Raw genomic sequence first — 13,521 nt, forward strand, 5'->3', positions numbered from 1 at the left:
AACCAATGACTAATTGCATTTGAAAATCCTGGTTCTTATTAAAAGTAGAGCTTCCTGTGTCCTACCTTGAACCTAATAAATTAGGACCTCTGAGGGGCAAGCCCAGAATATGCATTTTAACAAGCACCCCCTAGGTAATTGTTAGGATTACTAAAGTTTGAGAACTACTTCATTAATATATAATAGAGGATATTAGATTTCAGTGAGGAGAAAGCTGGAAAGACCAGTGAATGAAAATAAACAGGGAGAAGGTGACATTAATGATATACATAAAGCCACCAATTTATAATTCTATTTATTTGGAAAGTTTCTTTATAGCCTGTATCCACTACCACCAGAACATCTACTTGTGTCCCAGTGGCAGTGGGATTAGTAAAATGGTACAGGTATGAGGAAGCTAGCACTGGAGGACTTCATCCGGCTTATGTATTTACACTTGTTTTGATCCTCTGCTTACCTTTACTCCAAGTTTTTGTATCTTTACTTCTTGTCCATCTGACCCAGTTCTCTCACTAAACCAGCTACACTAGATGCTGTTTTTCATTCCTCCCCATGTCATCTCCTCTGTACATCCAAATTTTAACTTTAGAAAAATAAATGCAATTATTCCAATAATTAATGCTGAGTTTTTCCATCGCAGAATTAAGGGAAGAGGGAGGGCAGTGTAACCCCATGAAGAAAGAGATTAGCTTGGAAGTCTTACTGTCTTCTTATAGTTTTCTTCTTCACAAATAATCGATGATTTTTTATTAAAATTAAGCAACCACATCTAGGACCGCCCCATACATAGGTAGTCTTTAATTTCTGTATTAGCTAACTAATATTCTTTGGTTGTGAAGAACGTAAAACAACACTGGCTAACTTAGACAAAAAGGAAGATTATGGGAGGGGTTTCAGAGCATTTCATGAAATCCAACGAAGGGGTAAAGGACAAAGGCTTAAAAGGACAGGAATTGGTGAGCTTCCAGGGCATCAATGAGTTTATAGATCTCTCTCTAGGATTTGCCACTAATGTGACTGGGATCAAATGGCTTTCCAACTCTCTGTCTCACCATTCCAAATGTTAATCATCAAGATGCCGAACATAATCAAGTGGAAACTCCGAGACAAACATCTATGACTAGGTAGACAGAATCACGTAGCACAGATAAAATTTCCTGGGCCTATGTCTATGTGCAAAGAAATAATCTCTCTGAGAAAGGAGAAATCACAGTTGACCATACAGCTACCCCAAAGCCATCTGCTACAATCTAACCTCTGGCTGCCCAGAACACACACACACACACACACATTCATTCATTCTCTCTGTCTCTGTCTCTCTCTTTCTCTCTAATACATACCTTTTTTTCCTATATCCAAAAAAACAAAAAAAAAACCCCACTCATAACACATGATCCAACCAATTCTCACACAACAGCAATGGGAGACAACCACATTCATTTCCAGCCACTGCACACAGGGGTGAGATATTGGCTGTGGAGCCCAGGACCTCTGGCTTGTGTCCGTTCCTCTTCAGTTCTGTCACAATCCCATCTCAGTATTCTACAGCCTATAGACTACATGATAAATTCAACCACTACTTAGATAACATATACCCCTGGCCGAAAGAGGAAAGAAAAGAAAAAAATAATTATTTTAATTATCATTTTAAAAGGAAACACGAGAATAAATAGCATACTTAGCAAGCAAATACTGGTGCAAGTCCCCCATTCTGCGGGCATGCACAAGAATGCTGCTGACTTATAAGATAGATTTCTTCTCAACTTCTTCCAAGTTCTTCTGGCTTTCAGCCAACACCACAGCTTGCCAAGGATCTTTGCCCTGATAGCACAAAGAATCTAACATATCTAGGTGGCAGTTTCAGCTCCCAATTCAATAAAACCTACACTTTTTTTAACCCTTAGATGAAGCATCCCTTCAATGAATACTGAATTCCTTACACTAAAGAGTTAAAGAAATAATTTTAAAGAATTAAAGCCAAAACTCTGAAAGTGAAAGAGTAGCTGTAGTGTAAGAGGTGTCTTCACCCCTAGGTCCTAGGTTGCATTCTGGCTATGAAAACAATATCAAACATTTGGTCACTGCTTCTGCTCATGTTCAACATCCTACACCAGAGCACACCAATGTCACAAGGGACTACTTCTTAGATAGTGTTGTGGCTAAGTTTCCAATGGAGTCTAGCTTCATCAGGGTGATTGGATATCTATACAGTAAGGCCAGGCAGTGAGTAGTCTATTGCCTTGCTTGTTTTGCGATGCAGTGAGTTCATTGGTCAGAAACCATGTACGGAATCCTGTGATGCTTTAGAGGCATGTAAGCAGGGAAAGAGAATCCAAATCCAGAAAGACTATTCCAGTGATGATAAAATGCTGTTTCTCCATGATGAAAGGGCATTTCCAACTCAAAATAATTTATCTGTCACAGGGTAGTAGATCAGGTCCCCTAGAAGCACATTGCTAGTCACTGTTGCTAACAGTATGTGAATCAGTTTTGTTGAAAGGAAATTTATGTTGTTGAGTCCAAACATTACCTCCATGCTGGCCATCATAGCTGTTATATCCATGAACCAATAGACTAGCTGGAGAAGGAGGATGACTGGCTCCCATAGAAGGAGTCATTTTGTTCTCCTGGTTATTAAGAACCTCTTAATAATGCAGGCCTCTTAGTGAGCATTCCCATGGACACAGATATTCTCACCCTCTGGGCCCATTCTGAAAGGTGCATCCACCCTCCCCTAAAACCTTCTTGTCATCAGTTCTCCAGTCTTGATCCTTCTAAGTCCCTGACCATCTAGTCAGACCAGGACAACAAAATTATTCCGTATGTACTCATTCAACCCTAACCATTTCTAAAATATTACCACTGTCCCAAGCCCCCTGCCCCAGTATATCCACCATTGCCCAAGTCAGTCTGGTTCTTTCCTCAGAGACATCTCTGACTCCCTACAATTCAGCAATAAAAGGGTTAACATCTGGCACAACAGGGGGTCTTCAGCCCCAGTTTCAGAGATAGATTCCAATTGCCTTTCTTGTTACAGATTTTGAATATCACCTCTGTGCTCACCTCTGAGCACCTCTGTGCTTAAGAATCAGTGTAGATCCTGACCTTAGGCAAAGTAGACAATAAAATGTTTCCTTCTAGACAAAGTGAACATAAAATTACTGCTCAAAATTTAACTATTGTAAGCATTCCCCTTCTCAAATGTAGTTCAGGGCCACTCTGAAGAACAGCAACACTTCCTCTCATCTGTCTGGTGCCAGTGTATCATGCAAAGCCATCTGTACACCAGGTTCAAGTTACTCTGTCCCTGGTCCGCTAGTCATAGGAAACTCCCCAGGAGTCATAAGGAAGAAAGAGTAATGTAGAAGTGCAACTACCTGCTCATACAATTTACCTGTGTCTTCAGGCTTCTCCTAAACTCAGCCTCATAGGTTTCTCTTCCATCTCAACCCACTTGATGTGGATTACTTCTGGAAATGCCTGGCTTTATGCTAAGTGTCTGAGACAACACTATTTCATGTCAGGCATTGAGGTACCATGGCCATCTTATGCCAGATGGTTGAGTGCTTCAGTCTCTACATGAAACTAGCAATAAGCCAGGACTCATTTCTCAATGAAGAGCCACTTGATAAAGTAGCCTTTGCATTTTCCCAAACACAAAAGGTCTCCTCTGCGGTGGTCTTGCTGGGGCTTACAGCTTTTGCGTGGGCCACAGACTATTCCAGCAGCACTGGATTCACTAGCTCACAAGAGCCAAGGCAGAGATGCTTGCCTTGCTGCTAGGACCGGCTGGACAGCCCCCTCCCACTTTGGGCCCCACTCCAAATGGACAGCTTTTGGGGTGTCACCCAGAAAAATGTCACAGTATGACACCCAAAAGTGACAATACTGTTTAAAATCCAAAGAGGCCCCAACTCACTGTGTCTGGTAAATTCTCTTTTAAAAAATATTATGAATGAATGTTTCACTACCTCATATAAATTTACAAACTCAATATTTAACTTCAAAGTGCTAAATTTTCAAGGCGCTGCTCTATTATAGTAATCAAACTTGGTCATATTTTTTCCCACTTTATTTCATTCATTCATTCATTCCTTATTTAAACTTATCTGCTTACAAAAGGAATTGAAAGTGTTTTGTCATGTCACATTATTGCTTTTTCCTAATGGTAGCAAGTAGTTACAGAGTAAGATAGCATCTTATAAAATTCAAGTAAATTCATTTAGCTACATTTAGTTTCTATGTTATGAATGCATATGCAAAAATATGCCCGCTTGGAAAACTATTTAAAAACCATTCAAAAACTCTTAGAATCTTTAGCTTTTGTGCGAGACAAGCAAAATAAATATCACCCTGCCTGAACTAGAAATCATCTTTTGCCATTCTCTTTCTTTGGAAGCCACCAAAGCGAAGACTTTTAAATCTAAATGTCTTTAAGGAATTTTTTTTAACAAACCACTCTTTTGTCTATTCCCTTTAACAAAAATCAGAAGTAAATTAATATCTATGTCCCTATTACTTTTTTTTAAGTGGTTTTAACATGTTTTTGAGTGCACCTCAAAATTGCTTCACTTCATTTACTTCTACAAGTATCTATTAATCACCTACTATGTACAGGTTCTAGGTGAGGTCATAGAGAAATAAGACTCAGTCAATAAGCCATCAAAAGATTACAGTCTAGGGCTTCCCTGGTGGTGCAGTGGTTGAGAATCTGCCTGCCAATGCAGGGGACACGGGTTCGAGCCCTGGTCTGGGAAGATCCCACATGCCGTGGAGCAACTGGGCTCGTGAGCCACAGCTACTGAGCCTGCCCATCTGGAGCCTGTGCTCCGCAACAAGACAGGCCGTGACAGTGAGAGGCCCGCTCACCGTGTTGAAGAGTGGCCCCCGCTTGCCGCAACTAGAGAAAGCCCTCGCACAGAAATGAAGACCCAACAGAGCCAAATAAATAAATAAATAAATTTATTTTTTAAAAAAGAAAAGATTACAGTCTAGTAGGGATTATAAATAAGTAGACAGAAAATTACAATATATAGATGGTCCCTAACTTACGAAAGTTCAACTTTATGATGGTGCAAAAGTGATACACATCCAGTAGAAACCATGCTTCGAATTTTGAATTTTTTTTTTTTTTTTTTTTTTTTTTTTTTTTGCGGTACATGGGCCTCTCACTGTTGTGGCCTCTCCCGCTGCAGGGCACAGGCTCCGGATGCACAGGCTCAGCTGCCATGGCTCACGGGCCCAGCCGCTCCGCGGCATGTGGGATCTTCCCGGACCAGGGCACGAACCTGTGTCCCCTGCATCAGCAGGCGGACTCTCAACCACTGTGCCACCAGGGAAGCCCCTCGAATTTTGAATTTTGATCTGTTCCTGTGCTGGCGATGTTCAGTATGATACTTTCTCGTGACATCGGGCATCTCCCAGTCAGTCACGCAATCACAACCATTCTAACCCAGACAACCATTGTGTTTTTTACTTTCAGTATAGTATTCAATAAGTGACATGAGTTATTCAAGACATTGTTATCAAATAGGCTTTGTGTTAGATGATTTTCCCCAACTGTAGACTAATGTAAGTGTTCTGAGCACGTTTCAGGTAAGCTAGGCTAAGCTATGATATTCGGTAGGTTAGGTATATTCAATGCATTTTCGACTTACCATACTTTCAGCTTACAATGGGTTCATCGGGACACAACCCCATCAAGACCCATCAGAGGTCGAGGAAGATCTGTAGTTTGGCAGGGTCTAAGACTAACAAGAGGGAGCTGGAGTATCGAGGGTGTTGGGGGTCAGGGAAGACTTTCCAAAGGAAATGATATGTAAACTGAGGCCTAATGGAAGAAGTAGGAGCCATGCAGACCAAGATGTTAGTAAATGAAAGAGACCAGGATGTTAGTAAATGTTAGTAAAGGGAAGAGAGTGTGTTCTAGGCAAAGCAAAATTATGTGCAAAGACCCAGACACCACAGAGAGCATAGCATTTTGGGGTACTGAAGGCAGTTCAGTAAGACTGGCTCTTAGAATTGGGGTGGTGGTGCTGGTGGTAGTAGAAGGACAGGGAGGATAGTGGAAATATATGTGTGGGAGACATGGTTTCTTGCTATGCTACAGCCCCACTTTCCATTCTCTGCTAACAGAGCCTCAGATAATTGGCACAGATCCAGGGATTTAAGGACAGTTGGATAATGAGTCAAGGTAATTTTCACTTCACAATCATGAGTCTAGGGTTGGGCATGTGACCCAGTTCTGGCCAATGAGATCTAAGAAGTCAGCTGAGACTTCCTTTCCAGGCTAAAAACAGACCCTCCCAAGGAGAAAGCTGTTGTCCTCTGCTTCCTTATCTAGGATGCTCACATAGGTCTTAAAGACTGTCTGGAGCTGCTACAGCCATCCTGTGATCAAGGAAAGACCCAAAGAGTTGTGAAGAGCTAAGGCATTATCATTTAGCTGAGCTGATAAACCATCCCTGGAACTATCTTTGTCTACACTTCTTGGTACAAGAGAAAACAAAATGCCTTTATTATTTAAGTCTATTTGTCTCTGTTCTGTTACTTGCAGCTGAGCATCTTCCTAAGATTTATATGGAGACTGAATGGATAATCTGGGGCCATATCATTCAGGGCCTTACAAGTTATTCTTTTTTTTTTCCTTCAATTGCACTAATGTTGATTACTTTACCTATCATTACTTAAGTGCCAATTCTGCATTAATATAAGCTAAGGGGCAGATACACATCCTTATGTTACAGGGATGACACTGATAATCAGACAAATCATAGTGACAACTTCTAACAGAGTGCTTGCTATGTATCAGGAGCAGTTGTGTTTTTCCTTACAAGCTCTTCTAACCAAAACTCTTTTGTTTGCAAGTGACAAAAACCTACTTCTAACTGACTTAGGTGAAAGGAGGGACATTATAGGAATGTACTGGGGTATCTCATATGACACAAGGAAGGGTGGAACAACCAACTTCTAGAAGGAAAGGGGTACAGCCAAGGGTTAGGGGCAACTTGAACCAGGGCTTCTAATAGCACCAGCAGCTTGCTCCCTCTCATATCTGCTTCTCCCCATGAGTTTCTGTACCTGGTGAAGAACATGGCCATTGACAGCTCTTGAGCTTCTCCTCTTTTAGCTGCCACGCCCCAGGAAGGACAGGCATATGTACCCTCTAATATTAAATTTAAGAATCTCATTTCATTTCCATGTATAAAGAAGTCATTCTGGGTGGCCAGAACAACAGAGAACACAGCACAGGAGACCAACAGAAGAATTTAAGCAAAAGAGAGAAATAACAAAATGTGTACTTTAGAAAGATTACCTTAGTTAGTCTCAGGCTAGAGAATGGGTTGGGAGGGTAGTTCTGGGATGAGCAGCAATTGCCATAATCTATATGAGAAGTAATAGAGCTTAAACAAACATAGAGATGGTGTGGATACAATTATAGCTCTTATTTAAACAGTACTGATCTAGCCATTATGGTTAGTCCTTTCCAAACCACAATAAAGAACACAACTTGTCTACGGAAGCAGGGAATGGTGGGGAGAGGGCAGAGAGCTGTATATATAATTGGAGTTTTAAGCAAAGGATTTGGGAAAAGAATAATCAATTTGCCTGCTCTTATCCTAATCTAACTTTTTTTTTAAGTCTAGTTTTAAGATTCTACTGGCTTCAAGTACTGATGAGTCTAATGCTTATTCAATACTGATTTAACATAAAAAATGATTAATTCACAAGTTTCTTTAAGACATAAAATATAGAATATGAAAATTCACTGACCCATCCATATCATATGTTCCTACCAATCTAACATATTTTAGTAGAAATCACTTACTGTATGTTTTGCAGAAAGAACACAGTTTATCTGAAATCATAGGCAGATGAAACTTCAGGATGTATTAAAGTGCTGGTAAATGAAAGTAAACAAATAAAAGCATAGTCATGAAATGAAAGATGGGCCAAATACAATTATATATATAACAGTAAAAATAATTAACCCAAGTGAATTACCAAATGTGCTAATGGTGCAATTTAAACATGAATTGGGTGATTTAATTGTTATCGATGTGATTTCTGATATAGAGGCTTTTTTTTTTCTTTTTGTGTCTAGATCTGTTCTAGATGTATGTTTCTTCAAGAATTGACCACAAGGGCTTCCCTGGTGGCGCAGTGGTTGAGAGTCCGCCTGCCGATGCAGGGGACACGGGTTCGTGCTCTGGTCCGGGAGGATCCCACGTGCCGCGGAGCGGCTGAGCCCGTGAGCCATGGCCACTGGGCCTGCGCGTCCGGAGCCTGTGCTCCGCAACGGGAGAGGCCACAACAGTGAGAGGCCCGCGTACCGCAAAAAAAAAAAAAAAAAAAAAAAAAAAAAAGAATCGACCACAAACCAACAAACCAGGGAAAAAAGACAAAGGTGGGAAAAAGTCAGGTTGAAGAACGAAAGGAAAACAGAAAGAGCAGGGAAAGGAGTATTTCCTCATTGTAAACCAATAAGTATTTACTGCGTCTTCTCTGACCCAGGCTGCATGATAGGATTGGCAACAAAAGTTAATACTGCTCCAAGCCTACCAACTGTTGGAAGAAGTCAACCAAAGGATGTGACCACCAGTTAACCAAGAGCTGGACCTGAGCAATTGGAGTCTTCTTACACCCTCCCCTGTCCTTGGAATTTACATTCCGCCTACCATTCTCACAGTGGAAGCCATTTCAAGGACACAGCATTGAGAGAGCTACGTGTTATTGAGACCATCTGGACAGTATATGTGACAGAACACCATTATGTACTCCTAAGATTCTAGTGGGCAAATGAGGACATCTGCTCATCTTGCAGCCGCCCAAGACTAGCCTTGTACGTAAGTTCCCTTGCTTATTAACTGCCATCTACCAATATAGAGTCGCCTGCCTTTTTCTTTGGTCTCTCCTTTCTCTCTGCGTGGGGGTGAGGGTGGGGTCGGGGTGTGGGTCAGTTTCAAATTTCACCCAGGGATCTCCTGAGGTTGTGAACTAACACCAACCAATTCTTAGTAACTCTTCTCGTGGTCACTGAGTAAAAACATAGTTACTTACCACTGTTTGCACAGGAGGGAGGAGAGAATGGAACACAGAGTTCCTTACAGAGTTTTGTGTCTGGATCCTGTGAGCCCTCCCTTAGTGTCTGTACCTTACCAAAGCTATCCCAGCCTCTTTTTCCCATAGAGCCAATCGTTCTCAAAGTTTAGTGTGCATTGGAATAACCTAGGGAGATAGCTTAGAATCCAAGATCTTGGGCTCATCCCAAAGGTTAATCCACCAGGTCTGGGAAGGAGGGTACATTGTTAATGAGGCTCTCAGGTGCTATTCATGCCCAATGAAGTTGAAAAATCACTACCCTAGAGAGACAGATTCCAGGCCAGCAGAGGAAACACATATTCTCATTTGAATTTTTAGAAATGCAGAGAGTGGTCATAGTCATTGGGAAGGTTGAGTATATATCAAGAAGGCCATTTCATACCAGAATAAAAATTGTAAGATTATATTAGAATAAAGATTGAATGGTAGTGGTAATAAGGAATGGTACCCACATGGCTTCAAACATTTTTTAAACTATTCTAATATTGTTTTCTGCTTTACATAATGAAGAGGTATTTCTGACATGAAAAAAGTAGAACATTTATGACTAAATCTTGTGGTTAAAGCAGAAGGCTTAAACATAAATAGCAAACTCACCACGGTTAGCAACAGGGCAACAGAATGACATGTTGATCTTTATAAACTTATAGTTGATGGAGTCCCACTCCAGACCTATTGAGTCAGAATCTTTGGGGATAAACCCCAGCCAAGGAGCACTTTGATACACTGTAAGAGCTGAGAATCACTGCTTTAAACTTGGGCCACAGATGAACTACTGCCACCTGAAGGAAATGTACCTAAATTTCTGAATGATGGTTTCCTTTGCAAGCTGAATCTACCATGCTAAACTATTGAACCGACAATCACAATTATAAGCATTAAAAAATAAATATATAGAAAATGTTAAAATTATTATCTGCATATTTGTTTATTTTTATTCAAAATACTTTAAAGCCTAAAATATAATTAGGTTTATATAAAGTTTTATCATTTATAAAGTATATTCACATGCACTAATTAGAGTAACATTATAGAATGGAAGTTATTGTCCACATTTTACTCATGAAGAAATGGGCTTAGAGAGGGTAAATTATTCCAGCGATTCCCAAGTTTGTTTGCATGTTGAAATCAGTCACCTGGGGAACATCAAAAAATACTGATGCCTGTGTCACAGCCCTAGAGAATGAGATTTAATTGGTCTTGGCTGTGGCCTGGGTCTTGGAATTTTTTAAAGAGACCCTGTGATTCTAATTTGCAGACAAGTTTGAGAAACACTGGACTAGCCCCAAATCACTCAGACAGTAATTAACAAGGTTGGAGTTCAGGCATTCTGACGTTAAGTTAATACTCATGGAATTATATTTAGCATAAAGATCAAAGATAACCATTAACCTCAACTAATACTTATTAAATTTCTCAATAGAACAGGATTTCCAAATTTCTCTGGCCATAAGAATCACCTGGGTTGGGTGTTAAAAATACAGATTCAGGGCTTCCCTGGTGGCGCAGTGGTTGAGAGTCCGCCTGCCGATGCAGGGGACACGGGTTCGTGCCCCAGTCCAGGAAGATCCCACATGCCGCAGAGCGGCTGGGCCCATGAGCCATGGCCGCTGAGCCTGCGCGTCCGGAGCCTGTGCTCCTCAAAGGGACAGGCCACAGCAGTGAGAGGCCCGCGTACCGCGAAAAAAAACCACAAACAAACAAACAAAAAAACATATTCTCAGGACCTTCCACAGAATTTTCTTATTCTGTAGACTGGGAAGGGGCCAAAAGGGCTGGAGAATGCTCATGTTTCACAAGCTGTCTTAGTCTATTTGGGATGCTATAACAGAATACTGTAGACTGAGTGGCTTGTAAATAACAGAAATTTCTCATAGTTCTGGAGTCTGGGAAGTCCAAGATCAAGATACTGGCAAATTCATTGTCTGGTTAGAGCCAACTCTCTGGCTCATTGATGGTCCTCTTCTTGCTGTGTTTTCACAGAGGGAGGGAGCTCTCTGGGATTTCTTTTATGAGGGCACTAATCCTACTCATGATAGCTCTGCCCTCATGACCTAATCACCTCCCAAAGTCTCGACCTCAAAATGCCTTCGCATTTGGGGATTAGATTTCAACATATATACAAATTTGGAAGGAAACACACATTTATAGTCTGTAGAAAAAGTGCTTACATGATTTTTAGGATAAAATAAGTGTGGAAGAAGCTATAACAAAGAATATCAAGCCATATAAGTATTACATAATAATAGTTTTTATTGTTTTTAAATATCTTTATTGGAGTATAATTGCTTTACAATGGTGTATTAGTTTCTGCTGTATAACAAAGTGAATCAGCTATACATATACATATATCCCCATATCTCCTCCCTCTTGCATCTCCCTCCCACTCTCCCTATCCCACCCCTCTAGGTGGTCCCAAAGTACCAAGCTGATCTCCCTGTGCTATGCGGCTGCTTCCCACTAATAACAATAGTTTTGAATGTCAAATTTAGGTTTAAAAAAATGGCAAAGAATTAATGGAGAGACCTTACCAACACAAAGCCAAGAGAAATAACTGACATCCACCCTCAGAGGGCCTAGTTGTATATAAACTATTCATTCATTAATTCAACAGACTTTCATTAAACATCTAAGATTGTACATCTAAAGCACTCTGGTAGATGTGGAGGGGACACACAAGATGAAGAAGTCAGAGTTCTTGCCTTCAAAGACCTAATTACCTATGTACATCTCTTGTGGGAAAATACAAACTGTTTGAGCTGGGTGTGGATTTTAAGTCCAGTAGTCCTTATTTTCCTGATTGAGAAAGCTTTCGATTAAGATTGTTTCAGCAAGCCTTTAATGAGAACTCTAACAGGCATTTGGGAGATACAGAAAACCTCGTGGCAGCAGTTGTGGTCATGATAAGAGAAGGGCCAGGAGGTGCTGGGGAACCTTAAACTCAGAGTTGAAGGACACCTTCAGTGAGAGTTTGGCCTTGGCAGTTGCGGATGGTGATCATTCTTGTGTGAATGAGTCCAGGGGCGGGAGGATGAACATGGGGGCTGGTGAACAAGAGAGGACAAGCAGAAATCAGTGTCGGAAGGTGAGGAAGGTGAATTAGGACTGATGAAGGTTTTGAATTTCTTGATCAGGCATTTGATTTTGATGTAATCTTTGGAAGATTTTGTAGTTGCAACTGAAGCCAGGGAATCATAGCAGAGTTTAACTAACCTCATACTTAAAGAGTAATTCTAAGGCATTTGTTCTGTCTTCTATTACTTTACCCACCCCCCATTCCACCATCGCCCACAACACCCACACAATCATATACACACATATGCAATTCTTAGCATAAAGCAGGTACAAAAATAAGTACTTAAAATACTTATATTGCAGCAATCTAAACTGGCTTAGTATTGATGTAAATACACAATTCTAGCTGGAAAGAAGTTTTAAAGTTCCAGGTAAGAAACAGCCAGGGTTGGAAAGACAATGGAAATGGAAATAAGACTGAGAAAAAAGGACAGAAAAGCTGAGAGACGCTAGAAAAGAAACTGTACTTTCTTGTAGTGAATCATAAACTTACAGTGAAACAGAATTTAATGGCTAGTTGAGTATATGAGGTAAACTACTAGAGAGGAATTCAAAATAATTTTGAGGCTTTTCAGCTTGCCTGAACACATATGAGGAAGAGCTCTGAGAGGAAAACATGGTTGAGTGACCAAATTGGGGATAATAAATTCTTAAACAAATAATAAGCCATCCTAGTAGTGATATCCTGAACCTAAGAGTAAAATAGAAAACTCTAGATAGATATGAAAGGTAAATTCATGATCCCCTTCCCACTCAAATCTGAACTACCTCTGACCCCCAAAGAAGTGCAGAGTTTCTTAGAACCATATCTAGCTTTTCCACCCCCAAGGCCTTTCTGCACGTTCCCATAACCAGCTCAAGATCGTCATCCAGGAATAAAATCACTTGAAATATGAGGAAAACTAAGTAGAACTTGAACCAGTGTAAGGCTCTCACCATCAGGGAGTGCCTCAGCTTTACTTAAGCAATTCACATTTGTCTTGACAGCAGCAGCAAGCAGGAGGAAGCCACAGGCTGTTAGCACTGGGAGGAATCTTAAAGGTTAGTCTAGAGGTTAGAAGCATAGAATATTAAACCAATAAGGAATTTTAGAAATCATATAACCAGTATTTCCAAACATCTTCAAAGGTGAGGATCTCTCTTATTTATTTCTAGTGTTAAAATTTAAATCTTATTTTTGCAAATTATAAAATTCTACATGTACACTGTAAAAAATCCGAGCATTACCACAGAGTATAAGTGAAAATGCAACTTTTGCCCTCCTCCAACATCAGCCAAAAGAGATTACTCCATAGAGACAGCCTCTGTTAACATTTTAGTGAATATCATTAAAAGCCTATGCTT

The sequence above is a fragment of the Mesoplodon densirostris genome, chromosome 9 (assembly GCF_025265405.1).
Source record: "Mesoplodon densirostris isolate mMesDen1 chromosome 9, mMesDen1 primary haplotype, whole genome shotgun sequence".
Classification (NCBI taxonomy): Eukaryota; Metazoa; Chordata; class Mammalia; order Artiodactyla; family Ziphiidae; genus Mesoplodon; species Mesoplodon densirostris.